This window comes from Mesoplodon densirostris, chromosome 14 (genome assembly GCF_025265405.1).
Source record: "Mesoplodon densirostris isolate mMesDen1 chromosome 14, mMesDen1 primary haplotype, whole genome shotgun sequence".
NCBI classification, from domain to species: domain Eukaryota; kingdom Metazoa; phylum Chordata; class Mammalia; order Artiodactyla; family Ziphiidae; genus Mesoplodon; species Mesoplodon densirostris.
This window is the reverse complement of record NC_082674.1, coordinates 156,037-175,272: the sequence shown is the minus strand read 5'-3', so window position 1 is coordinate 175,272 and position 19,236 is coordinate 156,037.

Here is a 19,236-nt window from a genome sequence, read left to right as displayed (position 1 = left end):
GTACGGGTTAGGATTAGGGTATGGCGTAGGGTAAGGTGTAGGTTTTGTGGTAGGTTTCCATTCAACTCTAGGGTTAGGTTTAGGGAACTGCAAGGTTTAGGGCACAGGTGAGGGTACGGAAACGTGTTAGGGTCAGGGTACATGCTGACGCACGGGTTTGGATTAGGGTACAGTGTAGGGTAACGTGTAGGTTTGGTGGTAGGATTCCGTGCCAGCCTAGGGTTAGGCTTAGGGAACGGCAAGGTTTAGGGCACATTTGAGGGTACGGAAACGTGTTAGGGTCAGGGTATGTGCTGACGCACGGGTTAGGATTAGGGTACGGAGTAGGGTAACGTGTAGGTTTGGTGGTAGAATTCCGTGCCGGCCTAGGGTTAGGCTTAGGGAACGGCAAAGTTTAGGGCACATGTGAGGGTACGGAAACGTGTTAGGGTCAGGGTATGTGCTGACACATGGGTCATTGTCAGCGTACAGATTAGGATTAGGGTACGGTGTATGGTACGGTGTAGGGTAATCTGTAGGGATGGTGGTAGGTTTCCGTTCCGGGCTAGGGTTAGGGTTAGGGAATGGCAAGGTTTAGGGCACAGGTGAGGGTATGGAAACGTGTTAGGGTCAGGGTACATGCTGACGCACGGGTTAGGATTAGGGTACGGCGTAGGGTAACGGGTAGGCTTGGTGGTAGAATTCCGTGCCGGCCTAGGGTTAGGCTTAGGGAACGGCAAGGTTTAGGGCACAGGTGAGGGTACGGAAACGTGTTAGGTTCAGGGTACGTGCTGACGCACGGGTCAGTGTCAGCGTACGGATTAGGATTAGGGTATGGCGTAGGGTAAGGTGTAGGTTTTGTGGTAGGTTTCCATTCAACGCTAGGGTTAGGGTTAGGGAATGGCAAGGTTTAGGACACAGGTGAGGATACGGAAACGTGTTAGGGTCAGGGTACTTGCTGACGCAAGGGTCAGTGTCAGCGTACGGATTAGGATTAGGGTACGGCATAGAGTAAGGTGTAGGGTTGGTGGTAGGTTTCCATTCAGGGCTAGGGTTAGGGTTAGGGAATGGCAAGGTTTAGGGCACAGGTGAGGGTACGGAAACGTGTTAGGGTCAAGGTACATGCTGATGCACGGGTTAGGATTAGGGTACGGCGTAGGGTAACGTGTAGGGTTGGTGGTAGGATTCCGTGCAGGCCTAGGTTTAGGCTTAGGGAACGGCAAGGTTTAGGGCACAGGTGAGGGTACAGAAACGTGTTAGGGTCAGGGTATGTGCTGACGCACGGGTCATTGTCTGCGTACAGATTAGGATTAGGGTACGGCGTAGGGTAAGGTGTAGGGATGGTGGTAGGTTTCCGTTCAGGTTTAGGGTTAGGGTTAGGGAACGGCAAGGTTTAGGGCACAGGTGAGTGTACGGAAACATGTTAGGGTCAGGGTGCGTGCTGACGCACGCGTCAGTGTCAGTGTCTGGATTAGGATTAGGGTACGGCGTAGGGTAAGGTGTAGGGTTGGTGGTAGGTTTCCATTCCGGGCTAGGGTTAGGGTTAGGGAACTGCAAGGTTTAGGGCACAGGTGAGGGTACGGAAACGTGTTAGGGTCAGGGTACATGCTGACGCACGGGTTAGGATTAGGGTACGGCGTAGGGTAACGTGTAGGGTTGGTGGTAGAATTCCGTGCCGGCATAGGGTTAGGCTTATGGAACGGCAAGGTTTAGGGCACAGGTGAGGGTACGGAAACGTGTTAGGGTCAGGGTATGTGCTGACGCACGGGTCATTGTCAGCGTACAGATTAGGATTAGGGTACGGCGTAGGGTAAGGTGTAGGGATGGTGGTAGGTTTCCGTTTGGCCTAGGGTTAGGGTTAGGGAACGGCAAGGTTTAGGACACAGGTGTGGGTACAGAAACTTGTTAGGGTCAGGGTACTTGCTGACGCACTAGTCAGTGTCAGCGTACGGATTAGGATTAGGGTATGGCGTAGGGTAAGGTGTAGGTTTTGTGGTAGGTTTCCATTCCACGCTAGGGTGAGGTTTAGGGAACGGCAAGGTTTAGGACACAGGTGAGGGTACGGAAACGTGTTCGGGTCAGGGTGCGTGCTGACGCACGCGTCAGTGTCAGCGTCTGGATTAGGATTGGGGTACGGCGTAGGGTAAGGTGTAGGGTTGGTGGTAGGTTTCCATTCCGGGCTAGGGTTAGGGTTAGGGAACTGCAAGGTTTAGGGCACAGGTGAGGGTACGGAAACGTGTTAGGCTCAGGGTACATGCTGACGCACGGGTTAGGATTAGGGTACGGCGTAGGGTAACGTGTAGGGTTGGTGGTAGGATTCCGTGCCGGCCAAGGGTTAGGCTTAGGGAACGGCAAGGTTTAGGGCACAGGTGAGGGTACGGAAACGTGTTAGGGTTAGGGTACATGCTGACGCACGGGTTAGGATTAGGGTACAGTGTAGGGTAACGTGTAGGGTTGGTGGTAGGATTCCGTGCCAGCCTAGGGTTAGGCCTAGGGAATGGCAAGGTTTAGGGCACAGGTGAGGGTACGGAAACGTGTTAGGTTCAGGGTATGTGCTGACGCATTGGTCATTGTCAGCGTACAGATTAGGATTAGGGTACGGCGTAGGGTAAGGTGTAGGGATGGTGGTAGTTTTCCGTTCCTGGCTAGGGTTAGGGTTAGGGAACGGCAAGGTTTAGGGCACAGGTGAGTGTACGGAAACGTGTTAGGGTCAGCGTACGTGCTGACGCACGTCTCCGTGTAAGCGTACGGATTAGGATTTGGGTACGGCGTAGGGTAAGGTGTAGGTTTTGTTGTAGGTTTCCATTCCGCGCTAGGGTTAGGGTTAGGGAACGGCAAGGTTTAGGACAGAGGTGAGGGTACGGAAACGTGTTAGGGTCAGGGAACTTGCTGACGCATGGGTCAGTGTCAGGAAACGGATTAGGATTAGGTTACGGTGTAGGGTAAGGTGCAGGGTTGGTGGTACGTTTCTGTTCCGGGCTAGGGTTAGGGTTAGGGAACGGTAAGGTTTAGGGCACCGGTGAGGGTACAGAAACGTGTTAGTGTCAGGGTACATGCTGACGCACGGGTTAGGATTAGGGTACGGCGTATGGTAATGTGTAGGGTTGGTGGTAGGTTTCCATTCCGGGCTAGCGTTAGGGTTAGGGAACGGCAAGGCTTAGGGCACAGGTGAGGGTACGGAAACGTGTTAGGGTCAGGGTACATGCTGACGCACGGGTTAGGATTAGGGTACGGCGTAGGGTAACGTGTAGGGTTGGTGGTAGGATTCCGTGCCGGCCTAGGGTTAGGCTTAGGGAACGGCAAGGTTTAGGGCACAGGTGAGGGTACAGAAACGTGTTAGGGTCAGGGTATGTGCTGACGCACGGGTCATTGTCTGCGTACATATTATGATTAGGGTACGGCGTAGGGTAAGTTGTAGGGATTTCCGTTCCAGGCTAGGGTTAGGGTTAGGGAACGGCAAGGTTTTGGGCACCGGTGAGTGTACGGAAACATGTTAGGGTCAGGGTACGTGCTAACGCACGGGTCAGTGTCAGCGTACGGATTAGGATTAGGGTACGGTGTAGGGTAAGGTGTAGGGATGGTGGTAGGTTTCCGTTCCGGGCTAGGGTTAGGGTTAGGGAATGGCAAGGTTTAGGGCACAGGTGAGTGTACGGAAACATGTTAGGGTCAGGGTACGTGCTGAGGCATGGGTCAGTGTCAGCGTACGGATTAGGATTAGGGTATGGCGTAGGGTAAGGTGTAGGTTTTGTGGTAGGTTTCCATTCAACTCTAGGGTTAGGGTTAGGGAACTGCAAGGTTTAGGGCACAGGTGAGGGTACGGAAACGTGTTAGGGTCAGGGTACATGCTGACGCACGGGTTTGGATTAGGGTACGGTGTAGGGTAACGTGTAGGTTTGGTGGTAGGATTCCGTGCCAGCCTAGGGTTAGGCTTAGGGAACGGCAAGGTTTAGGGCACAGGTGAGGGTACGGAAACGTGTTAGGGTCAGGGTATGTGCTGACGCACGGGTTAGGATTAGGGTACGGAGTAGGGTAACGTGTAGGTTTGGTGGTAGAATTCCGTGCCGGCCTAGGGTTAGGCTTAGGGAACGGCAAAGTTTAGGGCACATGTGAGGGTACGGAAACGTGTTAGGGTCAGGGTATGTGCTGACACATGGGTCATTGTCAGCGTACAGATTAGGATTAGGGTACGGTGTATGGTACGGTGTAGGGTAAGGTGTAGGGATGGTGGTAGGTTTCCATTCAACGCTAGGGTTAGGGTTAGGTAATGGCAAGGTTTAGGACACAGGTGAGGATACGGAAACGTGTTAGGGTCAGGGTACTTGCTGACGCAAGGGTCAGTGTCAGCGTACGGATTAGGATTAGGGTACAGCATAGAGTAAGGTGTAGGGTTGGTGGTAGGTTTCCATTCAGGGCTAGGGTTAGGGTTAGGGAATGGCAAGGTTTAGGGCACAGGTGAGGGTACGGAAACGTGTTAGGGTCAAGGTACATGCTGATGCACGGGTTAGGATTAGGGTACGGCGTAGGGTAACGTGTAGGGTTGGTGGTAGGATTCCGTGCAGGCCTAGGTTTAGGCTTAGGAAACGGCAAGGTTTAAGGCACAGGTGAGGGTACAGAAACGTGTTAGGGTCAGGGTATGTGCTGACGCACGGGTCATTGTCTGCGTACAGATTAGGATTAGGGTACGGCGTAGGGTAAGGTGTAGGGATGGTGGTAGGTTTCCGTTCAGGTTTAGGGTTAGGGTTAGGGAACGGCAAGGTTCAGGGCACAGGTGAGTGTACGGAAACATGTTAGGGTCAGGGTGCGTGCTGACGCACGCGTCAGTGTCAGCGTCTGGATTAGGATTAGGGTACGGCGTAGGGTAAGGTGTAGGGTTGGTGGTAGGTTTCCATTCCGGGCTAGGGTTAGGGTTAGGGAACTGCAAGGTTTAGGGCACAGGTGAGGGTACGGAAACGTGTTAGGGTCAGGGTACATGCTGACGCACGGGTTAGGATTAGGGTACGGCGTAGGGTAACGTGTAGGGTTGGTGGTAGAATTCCGTGCCGGCCTAGGGTTAGGCTTATGGAACGGCAAGGTTTAGCGCACAGGTGAGGGTACGGAAACGTGTTAGGGTCAGGGTATGTGCTGACGCACGGGTCATTGTCAGCGTACAGATTAGGATTAGGGTACGGCGTAGGGTAAGGTGTAGGGATGGTGGTAGGTTTCCGTTTGGGCTAGGGTTAGGGTTAGGGAACGGCAAGGTTTAGGACACAGGTGTGGGTACAGAAACTTGTTAGGGTCAGGGTACTTGCTGACGCACTAGTCAGTGTCAGCGTACGGATTAGGATTAGGGTATGGCGTAGGGTAAGGTGTAGGTTTTGTGGTAGGTTTCCATTCCACGCTAGGGTGAGGTTCAGGGAACGGCAAGGTTTAGGACACAGGTGAGGGTACGGAAACGTGTTAGGGTCAGGGTACATGCTGACGCACGGGTTAGGATTACGGTACGGAGTAGGGTAACGTGTAGGTTTGGTGGTAGAATTCCGTGCCGGCCTAGGGTTAGGCTTAGGGAACGGCAAGGTTTAGGGCACAGGTGAGGGTACGGAAACGTGTTAGGTTCAGGGTATGTGCTGACGCATGGGTCATTGTCAGCGTACAGATTAGGATTAGGGTACGGCGCAGGGAAAGGTGTAGGGATGGTGGTAGTTTTCCGTTCCTGGCTAGGGTTAGGGTTAGGGAATGGCAAGGTTTAGGGCACAGGTGAGTGTACGGAAACGTGTTAGGGTCAGCGTACATGCTGACGCACGTCTCCGTGTAAGCGTACGAATTAGGATTTGGGTACGGCGTAGGGTAAGGTGTAGGTTTTGTGGTAGATTTCCATTCCGTGCTAGGGTTAGGGTTAGGGAACGGCAAGGTTTAGGACAGAGGTGAGGGTACGGAAACGTGTTAGGGTCAGGGAACTTGCTGACGCACGGGTCAGTGTCAGCGAACGGATTAGGATTAGGGTACGGTGTAGGGTAAGGTGTAGGGTTGATGGTAGGTTTCTGTTCCGGGCTAGGGTTAGGGTTAGGGAACGGTAAGGTTTAGGGCACCGGTGAGGGTACAGAAACGTGTTAGTGTCAGGGTACATGCTGACGCACGGGTTAGGATTAGGGTACGGCGTATGGTAATGTGTAGGGTTGGTGGTAGGTTTCCGTTCCGGGCTAGCGTTAGGGTTAGGGAACGGCAAGGCTTAGGGCACAGGTGAGGGTACGGAAACGTGTTAGGGTCAGGGTACATGCTGACGCACGGGTTAGTATTAGGGTATGGCGTAGGGTAACGTGTAGGGTTGGTGGTAGGATTCCGTGCCGGCCTAGGGTTAGGCTTAGGGAACGGCAAGGTTTAGGGCACAGGTGAGGGTACAGAAACGTGTTAGGGTCAGGGTATGTGCTGACGCACGGGTCATTGTTTGCGTACATATTATGATTAGGGTACGGCGTAGGGTAAGGTGTAGGGATTTCCGTTCCGGGCTAGGGTTAGGGTTAGGGAACGGCAAGGTTTTGGGCACCGGTGAGTGTACGGAAACATGTTAGGGTCAGGGTACGTGTTGACGCACAGGTCAGTGTCAGCGTACGGATTAGGATTAGGGTACGGTGTAGGGTAAGGTGTAGGGTTGGTGGTAGGTTTCCATTCCGGGCTAGGGTTAGGGTTAGGGAACTGCAAGGTTTAGGGCACAGGTGAGGGTACGGAAACGTGTTAGGGTCAGGGTACATGCTGACGCACGGGTTTGGATTAGGGTACGGTGTAGGGTAACGTGTAGGTTTGGTGGTAGGATTCCGTGCCAGCCTAGGGTTAGGCTTAGGGAACGGCAAGGTTTAGGGCACAGGTGAGGGTACGGAAACGTGTTAGGGTCAGGGTATGTGCTGACGCACGGGTTAGGATTAGGGTACGGAGTAGGGTAACGTGTAGGTTTGGTGGTAGAATTCCGTGCCGGCCTAGGGTTAGGCTTAGGGAACGGCAAGGTTTAGGGCACAGGTGAGGGTACGGAAACGTGTTAGGGTCAGGGTATGTGCTGACACATGGGTCATTGTCAGCGTACAGATTAGGATTAGGGTACGGTGTAGGGTAAGGTATAGGGATGGTGGTAGGTTTCCGTTTCGGGCTAGGGTTAGGGTTAGGGAATGGCAAGGTTTAGGGCACAGGTGAGGGTATGGAAACGTGTTAGGGTCAGGGTACATGCTGACGCACGGGTCAGGATTAGGGTACGGCGTAGGGTAACGTGTAGGCTTGGTGGTATAATTCCGTGCCGGCCTAGGGTTAGGCTTAGGGAACGGCAAGGTTTAGGGCACAGGTGAGGGTACGGAAACGTGTTAGGTTCAGGGTATGTGCTGACACGTGTCATTGTCAGCGTACTGATTAGGATTAGGGTACGGTGTAGGGTAAGGTGTAGGGATGGTGGTAGGTTTCCATTCCGGGCTAGGGTTAGGGTTAGGGAACGGCAAGGTTTAGGGCACAGGTGAGTGTACGGAAACATGTTAGGGTCAGGGTACGTGCTGACGCACGGGTCAGTGTCAGCGTACGGATTAGGATTAGGGTATGGCGTAGGGTAAGGTGTAGGTTTTGTGGTAGGTTTCCATTCAACGCTAGGGTTAGGGTTAGGGAACGGCAAGGTTTAGGACACAGGTGAGGATACGGAAACGTGTTAGGGTCAGGGTACTTGCTGACGCAAGGGTCAGTGTCAGCGTACGGATTAGGATTAGGGTACGGCATAGAGTAAGGTGTAGGGTTGGTGGTAGGTTTCCATTCAGGGCTAGGGTTAGGGTTAGGGAATGGCAAGGTTTAGGGCACAGGTGAGGGTACGGAAACGTGTTAGGGTCAAGGTACATGCTGATGCACGGGTTAGGATTAGGGTACGGCGTAGGGTAACGTGTAGGGTTGGTGGTAGGATTCCTTGCAGGCCTAGGTTTAGGCTTAGGGAACGGCAAGGTTTAGGGCACAGGTGAGGGTACAGAAACGTGTTAGGGTCAGGGGATGTGCTGACGCACGGGTCATTGTCTGCGTACAGATTAGGATTAGGGTACGGCGTAGTGTAAGGTGTAGGGATGGTGGTAGGTTTCCGTTCAGGTTTAGGATTAGGGTTAGGGAACGGCAAGGTTTAGGGCACAGGTGAGGGTACGGAAACGTGTTAGGGTTAGGGTACATGCTGACGCACGGGTTAGGATTAGGGTACAGAGTAGGGTAACGTGTAGGGTTGGTGGTAGGATTCCGTGCCAGCCTAGGGTTAGGCTTAGGGAATGGCAAGTTTTAGGGCACAGGTGAGGGTACGGAAACGTGTTAGGTTCAGGGTATGTGCTGACGCATGGGTCATTGTCAGCGTACAGATTAGGATTAGGGTACGGCGTAGGGTAAGGTGTAGGGATGGTGGTAGTTTTCCGTTCCTGGCTAGGTTTAGGGTTAGGGAACGGCAAGGTTTAGGGCACAGGTGAGTGTACGGAAACGTGTTAGGGTCAGCGTACGTGCTGACGCACGTCTCCGTGTAAGCGTACGGATTAGGATTTGGGTACGGCGTAGGGTAAGGTGTAGGTTTTGTGGTAGGTTTCCATTCCGCGCTATGGTTAGGGTTAGGGAACGGCAAGGTTTAGGGCACAGGTGAGGGTACGGAAACGTGTTAGGGTCAGGGTACATGCTGACGCACGGGTTAGGATTAGGGTACGGCGTAGGGTAACGTGTAGGGTTGGTGGTAGGATTCCGTGCCGGCCTAGGGTTAGGCTTAGGGAACGGCAAGGTTTAGGGCACAGGTGAGTGTACGGAAACGTGTTAGGGTCAGCGTACGTGCTGACGCACGTCTCCGTGTAAGCGTACGGATTAGGATTTGGGTACGGCGTAGGGTAAGGTGTAGGTTTTGTGGTAGATTTCCATTCCGTGCTAGGGTTAGGGTTAGGGAACGGCAAGGTTTAGGACAGAGGTGAGGGTACGGAAACGTGTTAGGGTCAGGGAACTTGCTGACGCACGGGTCAGTGTCAGCGAACGGATTAGGATTAGGGTACGGTGTAGAGTAAGGTGTAGGGTTGATGGTAGGTTTCTGTTCCGGGCTAGGGTTAGGGTTAGGGAACGGTAAGGTTTAGGGCACCGGTGAGGGTACAGAAACGTGTTAGTGTCAGGGTACATGCTGACGCACGGGTTAGGATTAGGGTACGGCGTATGGTAATGTGTAGGGTTGGTGGTAGGTTTCCGTTCCGGGCTAGCGTTAGGGTTAGGGAACGGCAAGGCTTAGGGCACAGGTGAGGGTACGGAAACGTGTTAAGGTCAGGGTACATGCTGACGCACGGGTTAGGATTAGGGTATGGCGTAGGGTAACGTGTAGGGTTGGTGGTAGGATTCCGTGCCGGCCTAGGGTTAGGCTTAGGGAACGGCAAGGTTTAGGGCACAGGTGAGGGTACGGAAAAGTGTTAGGGTCAGGGTATGTGCTGACGCACGGGTCATTGTTTGCATACATATTATGATTAGGGTACGGCGTAGGGTAAGGTGTAGGGATTTCCGTTCCGGGCTAGGGTTAGGGTTAGGGAACGGCAAGGTTTTGGGCACCGGTGAGTGTACGGAAACATGTTAGGGTCAGGGTATGTGTTGACGAACGGGTCAGTGTCAGCGTACGGATTAGGATTAGGGTACGGCGTAGGGTAAGGTGTAGGGTTGGTGGTAGGTTTCCATTCCGGGCTAGGGTTAGGGTTAGGGAACTGCAAGGTTTAGGGCACAGGTGAGGGTACGGAAACGTGTTAGGGTCAGGGTATGTGCTGACACATGTGTCATTGTCAGCGTACTGATTAGGATTAGGGTACGGTGTAGGGTAAGGTGTAGGGATGGTGGTAGGTTTCCATTCCGGGCTAGGGTTAGGGTTAGGGAACGGCAAGGTTTAGGACACAGGTGAGGATACGGAAACGTGTTAGGGTCAGGGTACTTGCTGACGCAAGGGTCAGTGTCAGCGTACGGATTAGGATTAGGGTACGGCATAGAGTAAGGTGTAGGGTTGGTGGTAGGTTTCCATTCAGGGCTAGGGTTAGGGTTAGGGAATGGCAAGGTTTAGGGCACAGGTGAGGGTACGGAAACGTGTTAGGGTCAAGGTACATGCTGATGCACGGGTTAGGATTAGGGTACGGCGTAGGGTAACGTGTAGGGTTGGTGGTAGGATTCCTTGCAGGCCTAGGTTTAGGCTTAGGGAACGGCAAGGTTTAGGGCACAGGTGAGGGTACAGAAACGTGTTAGGGTCAGGGTATGTGCTGACGCACGGGTCATTGTCTGAGTACAGATTAGGATTAGGGTACGGCGTAGGGTAAGGTGTAGGGTTGGTGGTAGGTTTCCATTCCGGGCTAGAGTTAGGGTTAGGGAACTGCAAGGTTTAGGGCACAGGTGAGGGTACGGAAACGTGTTAGGCTCAGGGTACATGCTGACGCACGGGTTAGGATTAGGGTACGGCGTAGGGTAACGTGTAGGGTTGGTGGTAGGATTCCGTGCTGGCCTAGGGTTAGGCTTAGGGAACGGCAAGGTTTAGGGCACAGGTGAGGGTACGGAAACGTGTTAGGGTCAGGGTATGTGCTGACGCACGGGTCATTGTCAGCGTACAGATTAGGATTAGGGTATGACGTAGGGTAAGGTGTAGGGATGGTGGTAGGTTTCCGTTCCGGGCTAGGGTTAGGGTTAGGGAACGGCAAGGTTTAGGGCACAGGTGAGGGTACGGAAACGTGTTAGGGTTAGGGTACATACTGACGCACGGGTTAGGATTAGGGTACAGAGTAGGGTAACGTGTAGGGTTGGTGGTAGGATTCCGTGCTGGCCTAGGGTTAGGCTTAGGGAATGGCAAGGTTTAGGGCACAGGTGAGGGTACGGAAACGTGTTAGGTTCAGGGTATGTGCTGACGCATGGGTCATTGTCAGCGTACAGATTAGGATTAGGGTACAGCGTAGGGTAAGGTGTAGGGATGGTGGTAGTTTTCCGTTCCTGGCTAGGGTTAGGGTTAGGGAATGGCAAGGTTTAGGGCACAGGTGAGTGTACGGAAACGTGTTAGGGTCAGCGTACGTGCTGACGCACGTCTCCGTGTAAGCGTATGGATTAGGATTTGGGTACGGCGTAGGGTAAGGTGTAGGTTTTGTGGTAGGTTTCCATTCCGCGCTAGGGTTAGGGTTAGGGAACGGCAAGGTTTAGGACAGAGGTGAGGGTACGGAAACGTGTTAGGGTCAGGGAACTTGCTGACGCATGGGTCAGTGTCAGGAAACGGATTAGGATTAGGGTACGGTGTAGGGTAAGGTGCAGGGTTGGTGGTACGTTTCTGTTCCGGGCTAGGGTTAGGGTTAGGGAACGGTAAGGTTTAGGGCACCGGTGAGGGTACAGAAACGTGTTAGTGTCAGGGTACATGCTGACGCACGGGTTAGGATTAGGGTACGGCGTATGGTAATGTGTAGGGTTGGTGGTAGGTTTCCGTTCCGGGCTAGCGTTAGGGTTATGGAACGGCAAGGCTTAGGGCACAGGTGAGGGTACGGAAACGTGTTAGGGTCAGGGTACATGCTGACGCACGGGTTAGGATTAGGGTACGGCGTAGGGTAACGTGTAGGGTTGGTGGTAGGATTCCGTGCCAGCCTAGGGTTAGGCTTAGGGAACGGCAAGGTTTAGGGCACAGGTGAGTGTACGGAAACGTGTTAGCGTCAGCGTACGTGCTGACGCACGTCTCCGTGTAAGCGTACGGATTAGGATTTGGGTACGGCGTAGGGTAAGGTGTAGGTTTTGTGGTAGGTTTCCATTCCGCGCTAGGGTTAGGGTTAGGGAACGGCAAGGTTTAGGACAGAGGTGAGGGTACGGAAACGTGTTAGGGTCAGGGTACATGCTGACGCACGGGTTAGGATTAGGGTACGGCGTAGGGTAACGTGTAGGGTTGGTGGTAGGATTCCGTGCCGGCCTAGGGTTAGGCTTAGGGAACGGCAAGGTTTAGGGCACAGGTGAGGGTACGGAAACGTGTTAGGGTCAGGGTATGTGCTGACGCACGGGTCATTGTCAGCGTACATATTATGATTAGGGTACGGCGTAGGGTAAGGTGTAGGGATGGTGGTAGGTTTCCGTTTGGGCTAGGGTTAGGGTTAGGGAACGGCAAGGTTTAGGACACAGGTGTGGGTACAGAAACTTGTTAGGGTCAGGGTACTTGCTGACGCACTAGTCAGTGTCAGCGTACGGATTAGGATTAGGGTATGGCGTAGGGTAAGGTGTACGTTTTGTGGTAGGTTTCCATTCCACGCTAGGGTGAGGTTTAGGGAACGGCAAATTTTAGGACACAGGTGAGGGTACGGAAACGTGTTAGGGTCAGGGTACATGCTGACGCACGGGTTAGGATTAGGGTATGGAGTAGGGTAACGTGTAGGGTTGGTAGTAGAATTCCGTGCCGGCCTAGGGTTAGGCTTAGGGAACGGCAAGGTTTAGGGCACAGGTGAGGGTACGGAAACGTGTTAGGTTTAGGGTATGTGCTGACGCATGGGTCATTGTCAGCGTACAGATTAGGATTAGGGTACGGCGCAGGGTAAGGTGTAGGGATGGTGGTAGTTTTCCGTTCCTGGCAAGGGTTAGGATTAGGGAACGGCAAGGTTTAGGGCACAGGTGAGTGTACGGAAACGTGTTAGGGTCAGCGTACGTGCTGACGCACGTCTCCGTGTAAGCGTACGGATTAGGATTTGGGTACGGCGTAGGGTAAGGTGTAGGTTTTGTGGTAGATTTCCATTCCGTGCTAGGGTTAGGGTTAGGGAACGGCAAGGTTTAGGACAGAGGTGAGGGTACGGAAACGTGTTAGGGTCAGGGAACTTGCTGACGCACGGGTCAGTGTCAGCGAACGGATTAGGATTAGGGTACGGTGTAGAGTAAGGTGTAGGGTTGATGGTAGGTTTCTGTTCCGGGCTAGGGTTAGGGTTAGGGAACGGTAAGGTTTAGGGCACCGGTGAGGGTACAGAAACGTGTTAGTGTCAGGGTACATGCTGACGCACGGGTTAGGATTAGGGTACGGCGTATGGTAATGTGTAGGGTTGGTGGTAGGTTTCCGTTCCGGGCTAGCGTTAGGGTTAGGGAACGGCAAGGCTTAGGGCACAGGTGAGGGTACGGAAACGTGTTAAGGTCAGGGTACATGCTGACGCACGGGTTAGGATTAGGGTATGGCGTAGGGTAACGTGTAGGGTTGGTGGTAGGATTCCGTGCCGGCCTAGGGTTAGGCTTAGGGAATGGCAAGGTTTAGGGCACAGGTGAGGGTACGGAAAAGTGTTAGGGTCAGGGTATGTGCTGACGCACGGGTCATTGTTTGCATACATATTATGATTAGGGTACGGCGTAGGGTAAGGTGTAGGGATTTCCGTTCCGGGCTAGGGTTAGGGTTAGGGAACGGCAAGGTTTTGGGCACCGGTGAGTGTACGGAAACATGTTAGGGTCAGGGTATGTGTTGACGAACGGGTCAGTGTCAGCGTACGGATTAGGATTAGGGTACGGCGTAGGGTAAGGTGTAGGGTTGGTGGTAGGTTTCCATTCCGGGCTAGGGTTAGGGTTAGGGAACTGCAAGGTTTAGGGCACAGGTGAGGGTACGGAAACGTGTTAGGGTCAGGGTACATGCTGACGCAAGGGTTTGGATTAGGGTAAGGTGTAGGGTAACGTGTAGGTTTGGTGGTAGGATTCCGTGCCGGTCTAGGGTTAGGCTTAGAGAACGGCAAGGTTTAGGGCACAGGTGAGGGTACGGAAACGTGTTAGGGTCAGGGTATGTGCTGACACATGGGTCATTGTCAGCATACAGATTAGGATTAGGGTACGGTGTAGGGTAAGGTATAGGGATGGTGGTAGGTTTCCGTTCCGGGCTAGGGTTCGGGTTAGGGAATGGCAAGGTTTAGGGCACAGGTGAGGGTATGGAAACGTGTTACGGTCAGGGTACATGCTGACGAACGGGTTAGGATTAAGGTACGGCGTAGGGTAACGTGTAGGCTTGGTGGTAGAATTCCGTGCCGGCCTAGGGTTAGGCTTAGGGAACGGCAAGGTTTAGGGCACAGGTGAGGGTACGGAAACGTGTTAGGTTCAGGGTATGTGCTGACACATGTGTCATTGTCAGCGTACTGATTAGGATTAGGGTACGGTGTAGGGTAAGGTGTAGGGATGGTGGTAGGTTTCCATTCCGGGCTAGGGTTAGGGTTAGGGAACGGCAAGGTTTAGGGCACAGGTGAGTGTACGGAAACATGTTAGGGTCAGGGTACGTGCTGACGCACGGGTCAGTGTCAGCGTACGGATTAGGATTAGGGTATGGCGTAGGGTAAGGTGTAGGTTTTGTGGTAGGTTTCCATTCAACGCTAGGGTTAGGGTTAGGGAACCGCAAGGTTTAGGACACAGGTGAGGATACGGAAACGTGTTAGGGTCAGGGTACTTGCTGACGCAAGGGTCAGTGTCAGCATACGGATTAGGATTAGGGTACGGCATAGAGTAAGGTGTAGGGTTGGTGGTAGGTTTCCATTCAGGGCTAGGGTTAGGGTTAGGGAATGGCAAGGTTTAGGGCACAGGTGAGGGTACGGAAACGCGTTAGGGTCAAGGTACATGCTGATGCACGGGTTAGGATTAGGGTACGGCGTAGGGTAACGTGTAGGGTTGGTGGTAGGATTCCTTGCCGGCCGAGGTTTAGGCTTAGGGAACGGCAAGGTTTAGGGCACAGGTGAGGGTACAGAAACGTGTTAGGGTCAGGGTATGTGCTGACGCACGGGTCATTGTCTGCGTACAGATTAGGATTAGGGTACGGCGTAGGGTAAGGTGTAGGGATGGTGGTAGGTTTCCATTCAGGTTTAGGGTTAGGGCTAGGGAACGGCAAGGTTTAGGGCACAGGTGAGTGTACGGAAACATGTTAGGGTCAGGGTGCGTGCTGACGCACGCGTCAGTGTCAGCGTCTGGATTAGGATTAGGGTACGGCGTAGGGTAAGGTGTAGGGTTGGTGGTAGGTTTCCATTCCGGGCTAGGGTTAGGGTTAGGGAACTGCAAGGTTTAGGGCACAGGTGAGGGTACGGAAACGTGTTAGGCTCAGGGTACATGCTGACGCACGGGTTAGGATTAGGGTACGGCGTAGGGTAACGTGTAGGGTTGGTGGTAGGATTCCGTGGCGGCCTAGGGTTAGGCTTAGGGAACGGCAAGGTTTAGGGCACAGGTGAGGGTACGGAAACGTGTTAGGGTTAGGGTACATACTGACGCACGGGTTAGGATTAGGGTACAGAGTAGGGTAACGTGTAGGGTTGGTGGTAGGATTCCGTGCCAGCCTAGGGTTAGGCTTAGGGAATGGCAAGGTTTAGGGCACAGGTGAGGGTACGGAAACGTGTTAGGTTCAGGGTATGTGCTGACGCATGGGTCATTGTCAGCGTACAGATTAGGATTAGGGTACGGCGTAGGGTAAGGTGTAGGGATGGTGGTAGTTTTCGGTTCCTGGCTAGGGTTAGGGTTAGGGAATGGCAAGGTTTAGGGCACAGGTGAGTGTACGGAAACGTGTTAGGGTCAGCGTACGTGCTGACGCACGTCTCCGTGTAAGCGTACGGATTAGGATTTGGGTACGGCGTAGGGTAAGGTTTAGGTTTTGTGGTAGGTTTCCATTCCGCGCTAGGGTTAGGGTTAGGGAACGGCAAGGTTTAGGACAGAGGTGAGGGTACGGAAACGTGTTAGGGTCAGGGAAGTTGCTGACGCATGGGTCAGTGTCAGGAAACGGATTAGGATTAGGGTACGGTGTAGGGTAAGGTGCAGGGTTGGTGGTACGTTTCTGTTCCGGGCTAGGGTTAGGGTTAGGGAACGGTAAGGTTTAGGGCACCGGTGAGGGTACAGAAACGTGTTAGTGTCAGGGTACATGCTGACGCACGGGTTAGGATTAGGGTACGGCGTATGGTAATGTGTAGGGTTGGTGGTAGGTTTCCGTTCCGGGCTAGCGTTAGGGTTAGGGAACGGCAAGGCTTAGGGCACAGGTGAGGGTACGGAAACGTGTTAGGGTCAGGGTACATGCTGACGCACGGTTTAGGATTAGGGTACGGCGTAGGGTAACGTGTAGGGTTGGTGGTCGGATTCCGTGCCGGCCTAGGGTTATGCTTAGGGAACGGCAAGGTTTAGGGCACAGGTGAGGGTACAGAAACGTGTTAGGGTCAGGGTATGTGCTGACGCACGGGTCATTGTCTGCGAACATATTATGATTAGGGTACGGCGTAGGGTAAGGTGTAGGGATTTCCGTTCCGGGCTAGGGTTAGGGTTAGGGAACGGCAAGGTTTTGGGCAGCGGTGAGTGTACGGAAACATGTTAGGGTCAGGGTACGTGCTGACGCACGGGTCAGTGTCGGCGTACGGATTAGGATTAGGGTACGGTGTAGGGTAAGGTGTAGGGATGGTGGTAGGTTTCCGTTCCGGGCTAGGGTTAGGGTTAGGGAACGGCAAGGTTTAGGGCACAGGTGAGTGTACGGAAACATGTTAGGGTCAGGGTACGTGCTGAGGCACAGGTCAGTGTCAGCGTACGGATTAGGATTAGGGTATGGCGTAGGGTAAGGTGTAGGTTTTGTGGTAGGTTTCCATTCAACTCTAGGGTTAGGGTTAGGGAACGGCAAGGTTTAGGACACAGGTGAGGATACGGAAACGTGTTAGGGTCAGGGTACTTGCTGACGCAAGGGTCAGTGTCAGCGTACGGATTAGGATTAGGGTACGGCGTAGGGTAAGGTGTAGGGATGCTGGTAGGTTTCCGTTCAGGTTTAGGGTTAGGGTTAGGGAACAGCAAGGTTTAGGGCACAGGTGAGTGTACGGAAACATGTTAGGGTCAGGGTACGTGCTGACGCACACGTCAGTTTGAGCGTCTGGATTAGGATTAGGGTACGGCTTAGGGTAAGGTGTAGGGTTGGTGGTACGTTTCTGTTCCGGGCTAGGGTTAGGGTTAGGGAACGGCAAGGTTTTGGGTACCGGTGAGTGTACGGAAACATGTTAGGGTCAGGGTACGTGCTGACGCACGGGTCAGTGTCAGCGTACGGATTAGGATTAGGGTACGGTGTAGGGTAAGGTGTAGGGATGGTGGTAGGTTTCCGTTCCGGGCTAGGGTTAGGGTTAGGGAATGGCAATGTTTAGGGCACAGGTGAGGGTATGGAAACGTGTTAGGGTCAGGGTACATGCTGACGCACGTGTTAGGATTAGGGTACGGCGTAGGGTAACGTGTAGGTTTGGTGGTAGATTTCCGTGCCGGCCTAGGGTTAGGCTTAGGGAACGGCAAGGTTTAAGGCACAGGTGAGGGTACGGAAACGTGTTAGGGTCAGGGTATGTGCTGACACATGTGTCATTGTCAGCGTACTGATTAGGAGTAGGGTACGGTGTAGGGTAAGGTGTAGGGATGGTGGTAGGTTTCCATTCCGGGCTAGGGTTAGGGTTAGGGAACGGCAAGGTTTAGGGCACAGGTGAGTGTACAGAAACATGTTAGGGTCAGGGTACGTGCTGACGCACGGGTCAGTGTCAGCGTACGGATTAGGATTAGGGTATGGCGTAGGGTAAGGTGTAGGTTTTGTGGTAGGTTTCCATTCAACGCTAGGGTTAGGGTTAGGGAACGGCAAGGTTTAGGACAGAGGTGAGGATACGGAAACGTGTAAGGGTCAGGGTACTTGCTGACGCAAGGGTCAGTGTCAGCGTACGGATTAGGATTAGGGTACGGCATAGAGTAAGGTGTAGGGTTGGTGGTAGGTTTCCATTCAGGGCTAGGGTTAGGGTTAGGGAATGGCAAGGTTTAGGGCACAGGTGAGGGTACGGAAACGTGTTAGGGTCAAGGTACATGCTGATGCACGGGTTAGGATTAGGGTACGGCGTAGGGTAACGTGTAGGGTTGGTGGTAGGATTCCTTGCAGGCCTAGGTTTAGGCTTAGGGAACGGCAAGGTTTAGGGCACAGTTGAGGGTACAGAAACGTGTTAGGGTCAGGGTATGTGCTGACGCACGGGTCATTGTCTGCGTACAGATTAGGATTAGAGTACGGCGTAAGGTAAGGTGTAGGGATGGTGGTAGGTTTCCGTTCAGGTTTAGGGTTAGGTTTAGGGAACGGCAAGGTTTAGGGAACAGGTGAGTGTACGGAAACATGTTAGGATCAGGGTGCGTGCTGACGCATGCGTCAGTGTCAGCGTCTGGATTAGGATTAGGGTATGGCGTAGGGTAAGGTGTAGGGTTGGTGGTAGGTTTCCATTCCGGGCTAGGGTTAGGGTTAGGGAACTGCAAGGTTTAGGGCACAGGTGAGGGTACGGAAACGTGTTAGGCTCAGGGTACATGCTGACGCACGGGTTAGGATTTGGGTACGGCGTAGGGTAACGTGTAGGGTTGGTGGTAGGATTCCGTGCCGGCCTAGGGTTAGGCTTAGGGAACGGCAAGGTTTAGGGCACAGGTGAGGGTACAGAAACGTGTTAGGGTCAGGGTATGAGCTGACGCACGGGTCATTGTCAGCATACAGATTAGGATTAGGGTACGGCATAGGGTAAGGTGTAGGGATGGTGGTAGGTTTCCGTTCTGGGCTAGGGTTAGGGTTAGGGAACGGCAAGGTTTAGGGCACAGATGAGGGTACGGAAACGTGTTAGGGTTAGGGTACATGCTGACGCACGGCTTAGGATTAGGGTACAGAGTAGGGTAACGTGTAGGGTTGGTGGTAGGATTCCGTGCCGGCCTAGGGTTAGGCTTAGGGAATGGCAAGGTTTAGGGCACAGGTGAGGGTACGGAAACGTGTTAGGTTCAGGGTATGTGCTGACGCATTGGTCATTGTCGGCGTACAGTTTAGGATTAGGGTACGGCGTAAGGTAAGGTGTAGGGATGGTGGTAGTTTTCCGTTCCTGGCTAGGGTTAGGGCTAGGGAACGGCAAGGTTCAGGGCACAGGTGAGTGTACGGAAACGTGTTAGGGTCAGCGTACGTGCTGACGCACGTCTCCGTGTAAGCGTACGGATTAGGATTTGGGTACGGCGTAGGGTAAGGTGTAGGTTTTGTGGTAGGTTTCCATTCCGCGCTAGGGTTAGGGTTAGTGAACTGCAAGGTTTAGGACAGAGGTGAGGGTACAGAAACGTGTTAGGGTCAGGGAACTTGCTGACGCATGGGTCAGTGTTAGCGAACGGATTAGGATTAGGGTACGGTGTAGGGTAAGGTGTAGGGTTGGTGGTACGTTTCTGTTCCGGGCTAGGGTTAGGGTTAGGGAACAGTAAGGTTTAGGGCACTGGTGAGGGTACAGAAACGTGTTAGTGTCAGGGTACATGCTGACGCACGGGTTAGGATTAGGGTACGGCGTATGGTAATGT